The sequence below is a fragment of the Ochlerotatus camptorhynchus genome, unplaced genomic scaffold, assembly GCF_037179485.1.
Source record: "Ochlerotatus camptorhynchus isolate MF236.1 unplaced genomic scaffold, CSIRO-AGI_Acam_v1.1 ptg000404l, whole genome shotgun sequence".
In the NCBI taxonomy this organism is placed as follows: Eukaryota; Metazoa; Arthropoda; class Insecta; order Diptera; family Culicidae; genus Ochlerotatus; species Ochlerotatus camptorhynchus.
Window position 1 is genome coordinate 1536589 of NW_027040890.1, and position 18821 is coordinate 1555409.

At 37.6% G+C, this 18821-nt stretch overlaps 1 protein-coding gene across 5 annotated transcripts in view; it reads right to left on the reverse strand.

Moving 5' to 3' along the window:
* LOC135710870 (leucine-rich repeat flightless-interacting protein 2) overlaps window positions 1-18821 on the reverse strand; it is a 177849-nt gene that overhangs the window by 47391 nt on the left and 111637 nt on the right. The window contains exon 1 of one of the 5 annotated variants that reach the window (XM_065233572.1): window positions 4894-5400. The exons of the other annotated variants lie outside the window; for them this stretch is intronic. The gene's annotated coding sequence lies outside the window, so the exon portion shown is untranslated. Of the gene's footprint in view, window positions 1-4893; window positions 5401-18821 lie in introns of those variants that run through there. 5 annotated transcript variants of the gene reach the window in all.

The following is an 18821-nucleotide window of genomic DNA, read 5'->3' on the forward strand; positions in this document are numbered from 1 at the left end:
GATATAACACCCTTAAAATACTCATAAACTTTCCAGATGATCATATAATTTTTATTGCGTTCCAAAATTCTCTTGCAAAGTTGCTGAAGATTCCGGACATTCCCTGAGTTTCTCGAAGCTTCTTTAAGGTACCTGTAATTTTCATGAAATTATTTGAACTGCCCTTTGCTTCTCTGATCTGTCTTGATGTTGTCGGAGCTTTCTTGAAGCTCTCAACTATAGCTAGGTTCTACTCTGAAATAAATGGAATTCTCGTAAATACATTTGAACTTCCTTGAAATTCTCTGGACTTCCGTGAAGTTGCTGAAATTTATCTAAAGTTTTCAGAAATTCTCTCGAGGTCTCCGTATTTCCCTAAAATTCTCGGAATATCTTAAGAGTTCTTGGTTTTTTACAGCCCATCCTGGAACTATCCTGAATTTGGCTATACTCGCTCTTATAGATCTTTAAGCTGTACCAAAAATCAGTAACTTTACAGGAACTGCCCTTAAGATCTCTGATATTCCCCAAATATCTCTAGATCTAGCTTTTATGAGGTACTTAAAACCTCTTAAAAGTTTCCACAACTTTCCTAAGTTCTCTTTACGTCTGAACTACTCTTGGCACCGGTTAAGTTCTCTGAAATTCTAGGCACTTCTTAAAAGTTCCTGCCGTGTTTCGGAAGCTAACAGAAGTGGTTCTAAAAGCTTCCAGTTAGTTAACCATATTTTCAGGATGTTGACTTCCCGTATGTTCCCGCAGTTTGTTTATGAAGCTTCGCTGAAATTCTCAGCATCTCCTTTCATTTCTCAAAACATTTGTAAAGTTCCTACAATTGTTGTGATAGCGGCTCCGGTGGTGTAGTCTCCCCTTCGGAAGGGAAGTAAAGCCGTTGATCCCCGGTTCATGAGTTGATGGGTCGATAGGTAGAATCCAGGTGTGGGAGCTGCCTCCCTGGCGTCGGTAGCATTGGTGCTCAGCACGGAAAATAAGATCGACGGAAAACAAATCAAAGGAAAAAAAGCAATTGTTGTGAAGTCAATGGGACTAAGTATCTCTAATCGCTCATAATGTTAGTTACAAACTTCAAATATTTTGTTTCTTCCTAATTCTGGCACTTTGAAAATTTTTAATATCTTAAACTTGTGCATGGAAAACGAATCTTCAGAAGATGATATTTTGAGGTCTTAGAATTGCTTAAATTAAATAAATGTTAAACTTCAACATTTAATGGAATTGATTGTGCAGCTGATTCTTTAAAACTGAGTATCATGTTGTTGTATAAAAAAAAAGCATATTTTTAACGCATCTAAAACATAGCTTTATTATTACAAAACTGGAAATTAACCGTTAAAGTTCTAAAAAAAGTCAGGGAATTCTATTTAGCCAAATGAGTAGACACTCAGTAATTAAAGAAAGACGATTAAACGTCCAAAAGCTCTGTAGAAACACCACATTTTCGAATTATTCGAAAATTAGAACAACATCTAGGCATCAATTGGACTATCTGATCCTACAGAGTATTGATCAATCTGGAAATAAATTCACGCTGCAAAAATTGAAAATAGTAACTGATTAAAGTGACTTTAGTGACTTGGTCTTAAAAAAGGAGGCTGTATAGTGATTAGCTTGAAAAAAGTGACCAAGTCACTAAAAAGTGAGTCGCTACCAGCCCTGAACATATGGGGCACGATCTTGAATAAATCCAGCCAGTTCATCTGATGCACCGACGACGTTTCAGGATTTCACAAGACTTCTGATCGGACTCGACAAGATCTTCACAAGGACAATGCTCAAGGAGGACCTGCAAGCACGGGGAGTTTACGAACGACGTGTTCTTAGGACCATCTTTGGCGGGTATATGAAAACCGCATATAGAGGAGAGATCGCTTAAATTGAAAGCGTAGACACGTTTTAAGAATGCCAAACAAAAATCCCGCAACAATCGTGTTTACCTCGAATCCGGCGTGCACAAGACGCAGCTAGCTGGAACAATATCTAGGCAGTGTCGGACACTAAAAAAACTGGAGACAAGCAGCCACGAACCGAGTTAATAACATTGGATAGCAGATGAAATCTCACCAAAGGACGGTGTACCGGCAAAGGTAAGGTAACTACTCTTTCCTAATTCCAACATGGCATTCGCCGAAAATGTTCAACTTAGACATTTTCATTCTCAATCGACCGCGGTCGAACATTACCGATTCGTATCGAAATTACTCATCCCGCCACATCCCACACATTGCGCTTCCAAGCTCGATCCTCGATGGCCGTCCACCAAATAGAGTCGTCCGCATGTTGTGTCACTATTGACACATTCGCCACTTATGTCAACAAAACCGTCTGTTGTACTACCTCTGGCAAGAACACACCCCCCTTTTCTCCAAGCCACCGACCGCGCCCCGCCGCCGCATCAAATCGCATATTACTCGACGGGACTTGAGTAGAATGCTTGCGCGTGTGTATGGAACAGCGTTGTATTTCGTGCCCTGGACCGCCGCCACCCCGTCGTGATCGTTGCCCAACCGAGAGCGAGCATTCTTCTGTCATCCACATTTATATTCCTGTTGCCCATTCAGTCTCGCAAACAATCCACGATTAGTTGGCGGCCGTTCAGGCGTACGTCTGTTTTTGTTTTATTTTTTAGCATATAAAGGCATAACTGACATTGACGCCCGTGTTAGGCCTTCTTTTTGCACTCGTTCAATGCTGTGTGTTCAGAGTGCCATATGAGGATACATCTGGTTTGTTCGTTTTTATTTCTAAGACAAAACGAGAAATTATGGCGAAAACGTGGTTTTGCGATGATTGAATAATAGTTGAAAAATTTGCTCGAAATCGACTAAATATTCAATATAAGCTCATCGAAAGCTGCTTGCACCTTTCACGCATCAGGTGGGACGTTCGTTTCCGAGATTACTCAATTCGACTCATCCCGTTTCGATCACCGTGCATTGAGTCATATATTCGTCATTAGGAATAAATGCATATTGATGAGGTAAACCAACAAAGTCAAAAAGAACTCTGTCATCGTATTCCGGTGTGGCTTCTTCTTGATCTTGCTGGAACATGATCTCGGAAGCCATCCAACCATCTTCAGGAGATTCATAAAGGCACCATCAACGGGGATGTGTCATTCGGTTGAGTATTTCCTCCAAGCTTCAACAAGTTGTGCGATGATCTCCAAAGCATCTCAAGATTAGTTTTCAGGTGCGGCTTACTTGATATTGATTCAGTGTTTTCGCACAAATGCGAGTGTGGATATGCTTATAGCTTGACATTTTCAGCAATCCCACAACCATTCAGTGCGATAGATGTTGTGGGTTGCAATGGATTATAGCAATTAATCACACGATTTATGTTAATTGAGAAATCATCCATACTAAAAAATGCTATAAAATTTTGCAAAAATATCCCCCCATGCAATTGTGTACATATTTGCTAACGTAAGATCTACAAGTTTAAAGAATGGATACAACAAAAATTGGTCACACAAATGATATGTGAATCATAAAATAAAGCTTAGGATCTCAGCTATCGATGATAAAAAAAATTAGAGTTTCATTCAGTTTTTGTGAAATGACGTTGAAAAAACTTTAAAAAATGAGCTAATGCGTTTTGCACAAAATTGTAAACTATGCCTATTTTTGTTATACAAATCTCATGAAAAGTCAGTAATATCCTTAAACTAACAATAACCAATGTTCTAGATATCATTTACTATCTTTGAATGATTAAAAATAAATGTCAATACTTCCGATAACGGATTTTCCACTTGTTTCACGTTGTGATGGTTTTGAGATATCATTACTTTGTCAACCACCCGAAAGAGCTCAGAAATGGCTTCATTTTTTTACTTTCGTTTCTTAGTATAAAGCCAATAATGCTCAGTTATGCAGTTCTGCAGCTGAACTGCCCGGAATTCAGCTGCTGGTCTGTACAAGTGCCTTTCTTATTTCGCAATTTTTGAATCATAATTTACACTTAAAATACATTTAATAAACCAAACGCTAACCAAATATAGTTTTTTAAATTAGACAAATATCTGAAAAAAGGCCTTGTGCCTAATCAAATTGACCTCTCTATGTAAACAAATATCGCTCAATTAAATATGAAGCGATGGTTCAAAGTTAAACTGGGTATATTTTATTAAGACCAAATCCATCGGGGTCTTTCTTAGCTCAGTCGGAAAAGACGTATCTATAAAGCAAGACCATGCGGGAAGCGTCTGCGTTCGATCCCCGGTCTGGTCTAAGAATTTTTCAGGTTGAAACATATCTCGACATCCCTGAGCATAGAGTATGATTGTACCTGCCACATAATAATACTAATGCAAAGTACTAATGCAGCTCGCAATTAGTAACTGTGGAAATGCTCAAAGAACACTAACTTGAGGCCCGGCGTATGTTCTCAGTAGAGACGAAATAAAAAGCCAAAGAAGTTTTGGAAGGACCTGCTGCATTAATTTTTGAAACAAATTTTTCCACAACCAATTTTTGGTGTGTACATTCTTCGGTACGAAATTCCATTCCTTTAATACTACGGTAGATATACTTAGCACCATTCGCTCGGTTCGCCTTGCAGCGATATTTATCATCTTGATTATCAACTGAACCGAGCAAATATTAGCACGCTGATTAGACTACTCCAGAACGACAGCCACAACGACAAAACCAAGTTAAACTTCCAGTGCCGTAACGAAATCAACGCTTTTTTTTATTTGCTCGATACTTTTCCGCTACAACACACACTTCCACTCTGAATTACGTAAGCAAACTTATTTTGCAAAAAAAATATTCACTTTGAAATTCAACACACTTGAAGTAATTCGATATCTGGAGCGAGTTAAATGCATTTTCCTCAGCAAGATTCACTCAACTGTATGTGCGGACTGTTCCACTCCAAGCAGCGCACCTTGAATACCCTTTCAGTAAAGCATTGCTTCGAAGAGCGATATCAGATAGGACGTCTTCATCGAGTACGCAAACATTAGCTCTCCTCGAAACGGCTCTTCCGAATGCGCGCCTCACATCACTGACTCGATAACTCACAGTTCGATCGCCAACCGTCACTTAATTATTCGCATAAACATGCACATTCGATATCCAATTTCTTCAATTACAACGAAAAACCACACAGACCAACCAGCTAATTATGATTTCCTCATTTATGCCATCGATCGGATTGCCCTCTTGCACACATCCGCTCTGGTCTCAGTGTCGCCACCCTTCAAGATCTTCGACTCTACACAACTGACCACTTCTTCCCCGCGAATATCTCGTATGTTTTGGGTTGGATGTTCCAACTTCCCATAGATAAGCTCCCAACGACGACACACGCGGTCCACGACACACAGTCACGCGGTATGATTGATGCGCGTTCGTACCGTTTGCAAAACAAACCGAAACTGAACGCACGGGTTGAAGTCACCACGCAATAGCCAGGCAGTAAGTTGGAGCACGGCCGGGACAGCTCTTGTAAGGCTCTCTCAAAGCTATAGTGTTTGGTTTCACCATTATTTTTTTTTTTCCACTAAACAACAAGCCCACGACGACAGGAGACCGAGCGCGGAGAGGCAAGTTTAGCAGAGCAAAACAAGCACGTTGTACGATCAGCTCTCGCGCTCTTGCTATTGCGACCGACGATGTTGAGCTGGGAGGTAGATCTCTGTTACGAAGCTATAGCAAACAGAAGTGAAAATTCAATTAAGGTACTGCTCCTTAGGTGCTCTGAAGATGTTACACTAAAATTATTGTTATAGGCAGACAATAAGCATACTTTGGTTTAACGCTCAACGTTTCGGCCTATTATTGAAACATATACATAGGGGAAATGGATGTAATATCGGCCTAAATGCCCCTAATTTGGGCCCATATATAAATTCAGCAATCGACTATATCTTTAATAGCGACCAAAAATATCCATTAGTACCGTTTTAATGACGCGTGCATCTAGATAAAATTGATAAATAGCAGATTTTTAGCGATGGGCCTAATCTTAGATCCATAGGCATTAGAGTTATTTCCCCTATGTTGTGATCCGTTGTCTCGTTTTCGTAATCTCATAGCTGCAAAACTGCGAGAGAATTTTGTATTACACTAATTAAACAATTTTTTTTTTACTAAGAAAACCGTTTATAACTTTCCAGCAAACATAGATAGCTACTTGGTTGCATAGGGTGATTTTGTTTTATCTTCGGACAAAATGGACCGAATGGTATTGGAATTTTAATAAAAATATAAAATGGATTTTAAAATACAAGCGTTTAATTTTTCTCAATATTTTCATTCACACTTTGAACTTTATAGATCCACAGTGGATTAATCTTCAGTAACAAATAAATTAAAACAAAACAGATGCTTGAAATTTTTTAGATTGTTTTTTGTAACATGCATATTTCCTAGAAATTTTATATTTGAACTAGTTCTGGACTTAAAACCATAAAACTTCAAGAAACTTTCAAGAATCTTAACTCAAATTCCATGCACAGTTTTAAAGGCTCGTTGAATTTTATTATAATTTCTAAGGACCTCATTCCATGGGAGTTCTGAGAAAAAAATCTTTCAGAAAAACATCAAATAGAATCTGCTTTCAAGGTAGTTCTGAGGAATTTTAGATTTCAAGTAAAGCCTGATAGTTTTGAGTAGAATTTCAAGGAACCCTGAACTGAATTAAAAGTAAATATTAATGAAAACTCTAAGGAATTTCTGAGGAGCACAACTCATGTGAACTGCAAAAGAAAATTCCAAGGGCATTCTGAGGATGATTTCATAAATTTTGTGGGAGAAAACAAATTCAGAGCATAAGTCCTTGGATTTTTTTTTTTTGAAATACTAAAACGAGGATTACAATTAAATCTAAGAATACCTCCAGGACATCTTTAAAGGAATTCGGAAAATGAATTGAGGAGAGGTCTTCAGAACTACTTGAAAGTTCCCAATTTTTTCCAGAAGTTAATGAAACTGCCTTGAAGTTCTTTTGTAGTTTGAGAAACTAGCCTGATGCTCACAATAATACCCATCAAATTCATAAACTTCCCTGAACTTTATAGGACTTCCTAAAGTTTCCTTATTTTTTTCTAACGATCATTTAACAATTCGCTTAACAACTTCTTTGAAATTTATGTGACTTCTCTAATGTTAATGGAACTGCTCTGAGGTTCTCTGTTCTTCCTGAAATTCTCAAAACTGCTCTAACGTTTTTGCAGTTCTCATGAAGCTTGTTGTAGTGCGCTGTATTTTATTGAACCGTCCTAAAAATGTTCAAGCTTCAGTGAACTTCTGTGTATCTGGGAACTGCTTTAAATTTCCCACTTATTTTCTGAAGCTAATGGAATTGATCTCTCCCTGAAATTCCTCCAATTTTCGGGACTTACTAAACTTCTTTCAAATGCTCCCGCTTTTACTTATATTCATAAAAATTCCTGAAGTTCTTGGATTTCCCCTTAAGCTCCATAGATTTGTATAAAGTTCCTAAAATGTTTCTAAAGACCACTGTCCTTCTGTGAAGTTTTCGAGGTTTTTTTTTTAATTTCTGGAACTTTTGTGCTTTCGCAATTTTTATGGAATTCGAACGAAATAATTAATATAGTTCTATGATTCACTAATTTAAAACTTTTTCAATAGCCTAGACTTTCCTGATGTTATTAAAACTTTCATTAAAGTTCTATAGACTGCCCTGAATTGAGCAGAATATTTTAAGAACCCGCAACTTTACTGAAATTAATTGATTTGCCTTCAAGTTTCTACAATTTTCCTTAAGTATTCGAACCATTATAAACGCTCACTTATTTTCCCTAAACTTATCTATGCTTACCAGAAGTTCTTTAAATTTGTTCAATAATCCGGAAAATTTTCTGATATATATTCAAAATTCCTTGACAATTTCATATCAATCATAGAATTCTTGAAATACCCCATAATTCCACGGAGTTCCTTGTAAGTAACTGAAAATTTGCTTAAGTTAATGGGATTATTCTGAAGCTATCTGATCGTCCTTGAAATACTCGGAACTTCGCTGAATATCATGTAACTATCTAAATTTTCTAACTCTCTGGAATTTCTTCAAAATATCGCTGCTTGTTTAAAGTTGTCACATTTTTTATTAATTCTCTAATCAACTTAGCTAAATTTTCGCAATCGCATCTCCATGATATAACACCCTTAAAATACTCTTACGTTTTTCGGATGTTCATATAATTTTTATCACGTCCCAGAAATTCTCTAGGAGCTTTGCTAACGTTTTCGGAACTTCTTTAAGGTTTCTATAATTTCCTTGAAATTATTTGAACTGCTTTTTGATTTTCTGCTCTGTCTTGATATTATCGAAGCTTCCCTAAACTGCCTATAATCGCATATCAGTCCCATATGGATAGGAAATCAAGCAAAGATGGGACTGATATGCGATTATGGGTAGTAAAGCTCTCAATTCTATTGAAGATAAATTTCTCTGAAATTTTCTGGACTTCTGTGAATTTCCTGAAATATTTCTGAAGTTTTCATAAATTCACTGATTGTCTCTGTACTTCCCTGAAATTCTCGGAACATCTTAAGGGTTCTCATTTTTTTTTTTCAAAAAAATACGATTATACATCTTTAAACTGCTCCAAAAGTCTGAACTAAAGTCATGGGAACTGCTCTTAAGACCTGAAATTCCTCAAAGATCTCTAGATCTAGCTTTTCTGAGGTGCTTAGAACTTCTTAAAAATTTGCACAATACCCCTCAAGTTTTCTATATTTCTCAAGTTCGCTTAACACCTATGATGTGCTCTGAAATTCTAGGAATTTCATAAAAGTTCCTGAAAATTTTCGGATGTTAAAAGAACCGATTTGAGGATCTTAGAGCTTCCATTATGTTCCCCATATTTTCATTGTGTTAAATCCCCTGATGTTCCCGCAGCTTGTTTATTGATCTTCACAGAAATTCTCAGCATTTCCTTCATTCCTCAGAACTTCTTCAAAGTTCCTAGAATGTGTTGGGACTTCAATGCAGATCTCTAATACAGGTCGGACTCGATTATCCGGAGACTCGTTTATCCGGGGTTCGATTATCCAGAATTTTAGACTCGATTATCCGGAGTATTTTTTTGCGATTTTTTTTTAGTTTTTATGTCTAAATGATTATGTCGTTTTTTTTTTTAATAATTTAGTATTATAATATACAATATGATTACATATTTCATAAAGTTAGTTACGAACTTGAAATAAATCATTTATTTGTTTTCCTTAATCCAGGCGCTTTGAAATTACAAATATCTTGGCTTGACAAAACTTCAAGACATTGAATATTTTTAGATCTTAGACTTACTCAAATTAAGTACGTTTTTTTTAACTTTATTAAAGTGAGAAATTAAGTAAGTGCTGAACTTCAACATTCAAAGGATTTGATTGTAAAGCTGTTTCTTTAAAACTGATTTTCAAGTCTTAAAAACATTTGGGTTAATTACTGTTGTTTTTTGATCATCCAAAAAAGCATATTTTAAACACATTTTAAAAATAGCTTTCTTATTATAAGCCTGGAATTTACCCATTAAAATTTTGGGAAAACCCTAAAAAAACTCTGGTAATTTTATTTAGAAAAATGAGTAGACACCCTGTAGATAGAGATAGACGTCACAAAGCAAAGAATGATCAATCTTGATATAAATTCAGTCTAAAAAAGTTGAAAATAGTGACTGATTACAAGAAAAAGTGACTTTAGTGACTTGGCCTTAAAAAAAGAGACTTTTTAGTGACTAACTTGAAAAAAGTGGTCAAGTCACTAAAAAAGTGACTCGCTACCAGCCCTGATATTGAAACTACTAGGCAGATCAACTTTGTGGAAGATCGAACCCATACCCTTTAAGTATGGGTGGAGCCCTAGGCCAAGAGTAGAAAACACCTTTTTATTTTAATATTTACTTTACGAAAAACGAAATTATCGTGAGTTCATAAACACTTACAAAACTAATAAACAAAATCGCTACAAAAGATTAAAAAGAACTCATTCAGAACTGGCACGTAGCAGGGCTGATATTCACGGTTGAAAGCGAAGTATACTGACCGGAAGTCATAAATACTTCGTTTCAGAAAGTTCAATCAACTATTCGCTATTGTTTTCCTGCTTCATAGAAAGTGACTTTCATCGTTGAGGCCACCACCGGAATTGAACAGCAAGTCGATTGGGGACTCGATTGGTGTTTGTGATACAAGGGGTTCGGTGGCCTAGCAGTGACCGTTTTGCCTGCTGAGCAGAATACACACACTTAGTTTTTTCTACCGAGCTCGGCAGAACAAGTTTCACTGAGATCTCAGCAAAAGTGACATTTGATTGCTGAGTCTCGGATAATGTTTAGCTGAATGTTAGCAAACAAATGAAATGTTTGAAAAAAACTAAGTGTGCAGTGCAGCCACTGCATTAAGGAATTTAAACTCCTGCTTAAAATAGTTTTCTCGTTTTAATGGAAACAGCTAATTAATTTATAGTTTATAGTATAGTAACATCACAAGCTTATCGGACCAAGTCTAAGTAATCATGGTCTACAACAGTATGATAAAAACACAATTGTTATATGAGACAAAGATTATTATTATTCCGGATAACTTTTAACCAATAGAACTGCAGCCTGAAGTTGTGAGATCAAAATACGTAGTTTTCAAAGGATTTCCAGAAACAATTACAAGGAAATTACAAGAACAATTTTTTGGCAAAGTTTGAGAAGAACCTCAACGTGAATTTTAGACGAAATCCAAATAAGTTATGAGGAAAAGTCAAAGGAAATCCCAATAGAATGCTGAAATTTAGGGGAATTTCCTGGACAAAACCAGAGAATTTCTAAACACCGAGCTCTGTTTTAAATACCAAGTCAAATCAGAGATGAAATTCATAGGATTATTTCAAAGAATAATTCCCAAAGGGGAGCTTTTACAAAGAATTATTGAGAACATTTTAAACCTAATTATTGCGAGAATTATTGAGAATACTAAGATAATTGTAGAGTAAATTTTAAGATTATCTTTGAGGGGATTCCTTAATAGGAATGTGGAGAATATATCAAAGGAATGCGAGAAGGTATCATAAAATTATTCTGGGGAATCCTGATAGCAACATTGATAACATTTAGAGGTGATTCTAAGATTTTTTTGGGAAAATTCCATTAGACATCATATGAATTGCAATTCACTATATATTTAATAAACTTCAAATAAAGCATGTTATATATTTAAAATTATATTGTATACTCATAAAATGCGGGGACGGGAGGGAGCATCAGAGTATCATTGAAGTTGTAACTGGACAATGGAGTGGAGTGCCAGCCGGAGTCTAGGAGGAAATGTTCTGTCATTTTAGATAGTTGCATTTTACTCCAACAGTTGCAATGAATTTGACGCGCTCTTCTCAAACAAACCATCCCGTGGAAAACTTATCATGTATTGCGAATTTCGTGGTTCGTTTTGTTGGATCATATTGCTGGAAGGAGATTCTTTTATTCCCGCGAGTGTCGCGTAAGTGTATCTGCTTACGGGCCCGCCCAATCCTTTTTGGCCCTTCATACAGCAATATGTTGAATTCAGAATGATTACGAAATTTGATCTTGCTGTTAAGTGGAGCCGCATGCAGGGCAAGACCCAAGCTAGGATGGTGGCTTCTTACATACATACATACATACATAATTCCATTAGACATCATATGAAGAATTACATTTTATATAAGTCTTGAAATTATTTAGGTAATTCAAAAAAATTGGAAAATACTTCAAGACCCCGAGGACACATTTTTTTTATTCTGAAGGCCTCAAACAGTTGTAAAGATTTCATGCTAATCACAGCTTGTAATGTCATCCGAAGTTGCTTGCTTGTTGATTTTTGTTTACGAAAATCAACCGTGAGACTTGGGCTTTGGCGAATTTTTTTTTTTATATTTTCCCAACACTGCTCTTAAGTCACGGATTGAATTTGTTTGTTCGAGAGCTACATCTTTCATGTACTACACGTTACCGATAGAAGTTTGACGGCACGTAAATGAAATACCTTTACACTTTCTAATATTAACCGAGAGTACAGACCATTTATGAATAGAATGAATATGAGAGTTGCAAGTATACATCCTTGAGGGACTTCTTTCACAAAAGCACAACGGTTATGCAGGTATGAACGGAGTCTGTCGGTGATTCAATTCGGGACTTCTAAACGATCTAATTTTTTGATTGCTAAGGAATGGGGTGCCTTGTCAAATGCTTTTGCGAAATCTACATAAATTGCATAAACCTGTTCCTTTCTTTTGAGCTCCTTATCGATGAAACTTGTGTAGTACATCAATCGTTTTTTGGTGAAACCGTACTGATATTCTGAGATCGACTGTGCAACACGGTAGAGTCAGTGATGCCACATATACAGATTTATCTGTAATCAAACAGATTTTTTTTTTTTCAATATTTTGATACAGATATCTGTAAATACAGATTACAGATTTTTGTCAAATATACCGATTTTTCTAATACGGAGAATAAATTTAATTTTTTTTTTTTATATTTATTTATTCTGATAAATAGTCGTTTCTTCATTTTGAGCAGTTTGAATTCAATCTTTGAGCATTAAACCCAAAAAATATTATTGTATTTTCTTCCAATGGACTTGGAATCTTTTGAATTGACTTCTGATGTTCAGATGTTCTAATTTCTCGTTGGAAGGGAAATTAGTTTCCCTTTCTTTTATTAGAAAAAATGTGGCATCACTGGGTAGAGTGCATCATGTAAAATTCCTTTGAAGACCTTTCCAAAGGTGTTGAGGATGGTTATGCTACGATAGTTTTCGACGAAATGAGTGTTTCCTGCTTTATGTATTGGAACAATCGGAGCAGCCTTCCACATATAAGGAAATATTGTGTCTACCAATGATCGCTCCTTTTAGCACAGGAAAGTTAAGTTCAAAAGTAGGGACATACGACAGGGCTTCAACGTACAAAGGTAAGTTATAGATGCTCTGGAAAAACTGGGCAAACAAGTTGGCACATTCTTCATGGTCGCCTGATATTTGAATTGCATTTCACTGGGAATCCTTTCATTGCCTTTTTGACGTTTTATAAAGGACCAGAAAGCTGCTGGATTCTGTTTGAGATCGGATTGAACACGGTTCCCGTATTGACGATAGTAAAGAATTTGATTTTCACTGAAAAGATTTTCGATGTCTTGAAGATGCATCCTGCTTTCCTCTGATCGGCATCGAAGAAACCGCTTGCGAGCTTTACGCAGAACATTTCGTTGATTACACAGTTCAGCAGTCCACCCGGGTTTCCTGTCGGAGATAAATGATCGACTTCTTCTACGAGGAACCAACTCCTTCAGTATGTCGTGAAGCTTATCATAGAATATAGTAACTGCCCTGTTCATGGAAACACCATTCAATAGATATCTCCAGTCGATGGAATTATTCAATGCCTGTTGGTAACAACGCTTGTAATCGTAGCAGTCATCCTGATCTTCAGTATAATGTTGCTCGTATGGTAAGGATTAATGGTATGTGGTGATGACCAATCCTCAGAATTGGTGACTGAGGTTTAATAACTGCTACAGTAACACTATCACTTACGAATGCTAGATCGAGCAATCTGTCATTTGTATTCACCAGTGTATTCACGTGATGCAATCCGCTGGAAATCATGGATTCGGTAAGCGCCAACTCATTTTCTGTTGAAGCGTTTATCGGCAGAAAATCATGAACATCTTCGTCAAATTGCCACTGGAGGTTTTGTAAGTTGTAGTCACCTAGAATGACAGATTGTGAGAACTCAGGACCGCAATGGCCACGTCCGTATATCTTCCGGATGGTCTTGGCACTCTGGGGGAAGTGGGCAACCACTAATATGTGCCGAAATTCATAAAAGCACACATCAAATCACATTAGCATTGAAAACAAGATCATTTACAGGTGGATATGGTGGATGGACGTAGGTGGACAAACAGGTGGATATGGATATGGTGGACATATGTGTTCTAGCGATCTATGAGAGCATTAAACTCGGAAACTAAAATTTCTTTCTTATGAATTATTGACAGTTTCCAATTTAACTACAATCAACAATTTGATACTAGACGAGGTCCAGAAGCAGGATAGTATACTATGTTGTGAGCATTTTACTGTTTTGATGCTTCCCTTAGGAATTATATGCCGGAATTTACATCACATCACCACTAGAGGAATAACATGTTGTCTTAGTTGATATTTTTACATTTGACAGTTCCTCAAGTAGAATATTGTGGAATGCATTAAATATCGTTAATTAAGAGTAGGTATGACCCAAACCCGATGATTCAATAGTTAAACCTTCAAAGAATCATGTGTCAGTCTTATACCCACTGTCCGTCTTAAACAACGAAATTCATGCCAGTTTAACCACTTTTACTTTAATCAGAAAGAACCTGTCAGGAAAAGCTAGGCAGCAATTTAAATAGCTATTTTTAAAATACGAATACATTTACGCACCGTATTGGCTATCAAGCTCCGTATAAATTATTAAAAGAAGCATCCAAACTGGTTCTGTTTCCGCCCACCGATGCCGATGCCTTGCATTGGCGGTTGTGGCACGTTATAACTCTAATGACTTCCGTTTCTGAGCAGCCAATGCTACTGCTACTGCTGCTGATACGGACAATCGACAACGAACGATGGTGACATACTTTGTCTAAAAAAAGATCATTATTTACGGTATTGTTTCGAGAAGAAAACGGGGGAAAAAAATGCTCGTTTCACTTTTCCACTCATTTTGACTGCTCACGATTTTGCGCGAGTTATCAAGCGGTTGATCGCAATTTTCCTATGTTTGCTCAAACCTGTTTAAGGGTGTATTTGTCTACAAAATCGAACGTGCTTTAATGGTTTTTCAACATTTTGCCATGCAACTACTTCTCTGCATACGTATCAAATTTGCACATGTTTTCCAATAATTATCTGATCATAGCTTGCAAAAAACTTGCATCATTCGGATAAATCTTGAATAGAGGAGTCAAACAGAAAAGATCTGATGCCAATCGATTAATTGTCTTCGTTTTAGTATTGATTTAAATTGAATGAGTGTTACGTATCGACCTGAAATCCTAGGCATTATGAGAAGACAACTTCATCCGATGTAATTGGTACCATATTGATCATATTCCAATCTGGAAATCCGGATCACGTTCCTGAGCACAAATATTCAAACCTTTCTATAAGTCATGGATAACAGAATATCATTTCCGAAGAAACAAATCAAAGTTGAGTGATAACAAACAAGCGCGTTAAAACTTCCCATTTCAAATTAATCCGGTTTCCAAAGATCACCCATTCGGAAGTTCTACTGGTTGGCTAATGATCGTATTATTCAAATTACGATTACCGAATGATTTAGATCACAACTATACAAGTCGCCTTGTGCCACTTATTTTAGCAAAGTAGCTAGCTTCCTCTCCGACATAATAAAAACAACATTTCCTCGGCCATGTCTGACAGACAATCAACATTCAACAATCTGTGATTCCAGAATTCCCAAAAATTTAGCATCTAATTTGCATAAACGCGCGCACCCGGCTTGTCAACTGATGGTGGTGACCGTGGAACGAGTTTGACCGGCTTCCCAGCGAAACCAGCGAGTGCCGTCATCGCATCGATGAGCAGTTTACACACAGATTAATGTACACATTAGGGTGGGTCAACTTTACAACCCCCTGCTGGCCAATGCTCTTTCGGTGTGTATTGAGGTCCCCAACAACTGTACGGGATACCTCTAAAGTTGATTTGCGGTCTTCGACAAAGTTGTTCTGTATTGTTTTTCCAATCTAAGGCCCAGGTTTGGCAAATATTGAGCATTTTTTTAATCTTTGCTTTAAAGCTGTCCAGCAAATCTTATTACAGATCGATAACGCAGTGATATGCAGGGGATTGTGATCCACCATACAAACATGACCCACCCTAGTACACATGTATCGAGAGAAACCATTCCCATACGTTGTTGTTGTCGTCGTCTTCGTCGTCTTCATCGCTATCTGGGAATTGCGGGCGCGGGAGGAAACCGATTCCAATCGGAGCTTTCATCTCACTTCTTGGTGCTAATGACATGACGGGCCCCGGTTCGAACCCTCGATATGAAAACACGACATGAAATACGACCTTCCATTTACCGGTTGACCGGGATCTTGACGGCACGCGGTGACGGCGAGCGGTGCAACACGTCTCGACGTATCGCGTGGAAACCATATTGATGCCAAAATTGATCAACTAAGGCGATCAGATTTGCCATAAACGTACACATACGTTGCACATATGCTTTCACGTTACCGGTTTGCAGTGACAGGGTTGAGTCGGGATAGAGCATGTGACGTAATTTGACAGCTCGGGCTTTGATTCCAGCCAGAACCACGGCCACGGTTGGTTGCGTCTCGCATCGTTTTGTCGTGAGCAAAGCTTTCGAGGGAGTAAATTGGAATGGCAACCGGATTCGAGTTCAATAGCTGTGATTGGTTCTCATGTTGGCCAGAGAATTAGAAATTGTAGGGCCCAATTCCAAATTCCATGACGAAGTCATATAATTGCAAGTCCAATTATACCGTCGATAATTTGATATTTTTTTTTATTTTACAACTAGATTACGTTGAACCCATGTTGTAAAATGCGAAATCTGCGGTCAGATGGGCTAGCGATTTCGCACGCTCGGCCACAAAATATGGTCGCTGTGGGTTATGTGAACTAGAAGTGAGTGTCGTCGCGTCGTCATCGAGTTGTTTTGATTATGTATTCGCTGAAGGATTGACTAATTCGTATCACGTTTCGCCGGGCAGTCCGATTTTGTATGCATAGCTAGGCAATTGGGAATTGAACGAACGAATAGTTGTTGAGGGTTTTCGGGTTGGGTGCTATACCACCGTTCGTTGGGTTTGGTTGGCAATAAGAGCAGATGCGATGGTTGTGAAAAGTGAAATGCGATGTGGTGATTAGTGAGCATACCTCGGATGGCCGCTTGTGAGACATGAATTGGTCGACTAAACAGTAGTTAACGTATGTTGTAGAATTGAACATTGATAGTTGTTTTTTTTTTTTGGTTTTGGGACCATCGATCATAGGAATTTATAATTTTTCCGAAGTTCACAGACTGATATATTGAAACCCAACTTCCTTCTACAGGTTAAACTTTCAATAACGCAATATCAGAATAATCTAGTTTAGGATGCTTTCAGATACGATTCTGAAGGTTAAAATGAGCAAATTCGGATTCATAAGAATCTATAGCGACGTCGGTAAATCTTTGCCGCTGGCCTCCGTGAAGTAGTGTCACATTATCTTCCTATGCCCGTAACGAAGAAAATGGTTCCGAAGGTTCCCGTTTATTCCCAAAATTGCATTCCAAAAATCAATCAGAACGCATATAGATGGATCTGCTAAAGTTAAGGACAGGTCCGGATAACTACACCGTTCGAAAAATTCATGTAAATTTCTGCGAAATATAGCACATTTGGCATAAATTTAAGCGATATTTCGTGTAAATTCAAGCGCAATATCGCATAAATTAGTAATATTGTATGAAAACTTGTAAACGATTTCGCTGTTCATGCCAAGTATAGCTCAAAATTAAACGAAGGGAGATTTTACGCGATAGTTAAAATTCAGATTTTTTTCTGTGTAGGAGGACGAATCGAGAGCACTTCGAAGGAGATCTTCTAAAAACTTAACCAGACTTTGAAAGTGGGCCTAAAATTATGACCGAAATTATGAAGATTTTAGGACCGAACTATTTAAATCTGTAATTCAAGGAGCGCAACGGAAAGTTAACTTTGAGGAAACATCAAATGCGTTGCGACATAAAAAAAAATCAGAGAAGTACAGGGCGGATGTAAGGCATGTTGATGGATTAACAGAACATCACTGAAAACCGAAAAAGACTTTTATTTAGAGCTTTTATTACTACATTGCTATTACCTATGTTTAATCTACGACGAACGGATAAGTCTTTACCTCTGAAGTTGGTCCTAAGCCAATCGCTTCCAGTCGCCATGGAAGTTAAGTGACCTGATGTGCTTCTCAAATAAAGAAAGCAGTCCGGGTTATCTGAGAACAAATTTCATTCGGTTTCTCTGGTGAACATTATCTTCAATTGTCACACTTTCGGCATCCGTGATACATGCCAAGCTGCAATAGCCGACTCGCTATTTTCAAATAATTCAGTTGGACGTGATCCAACAGAACAGAAAAATTCATTTGAAGAAAGCTCCAATGTCCTCCAAGGCATGTATAACCTTGAAGTAGGAATGGGCGATTTTGAATCGAAACTCGGAATATCGATTCTCTTGGTTTGATTAACCGATTTTTTGTATCGATCTCAAACGCACCGAAAATCGGCTGGATCGATCATTTTCGTTCGATTATGTTACCGATCTGTGACAACAGCTATGGCCTGAACTTGGTAATAATAGTATTGCTAAGGTTTTCCCGATTATTTTAAGTTATTTTTTAGAAAGAAGATACTGAGAAGCAAAGCACACATAATGAGCAAGACACATGCTTGTGCGGAAATATACAGCAACCCCTCCATATATTCGGTGGGTGCCACCGTCCACCCACTGCTGTGTCTTGGCTGCCCTTGCACCAATTACGCTGATTTTTGTATGTGATTAGTGTCAATCATAAACTACTTATCTTCAGAAAATCTGCTCAATTGGTTTAAGGACAGCCGAGAATTAGCGGTGGGTGGATAGTACCACCCACCGCATACATGGAAAGATAGCTGATTGCGAAAAAAAATAGACGCTACCGGATGTCGTAATTTTTTACACACACACACACACACACACACACACACACACACACACACACACACACACACACACACACACATACACA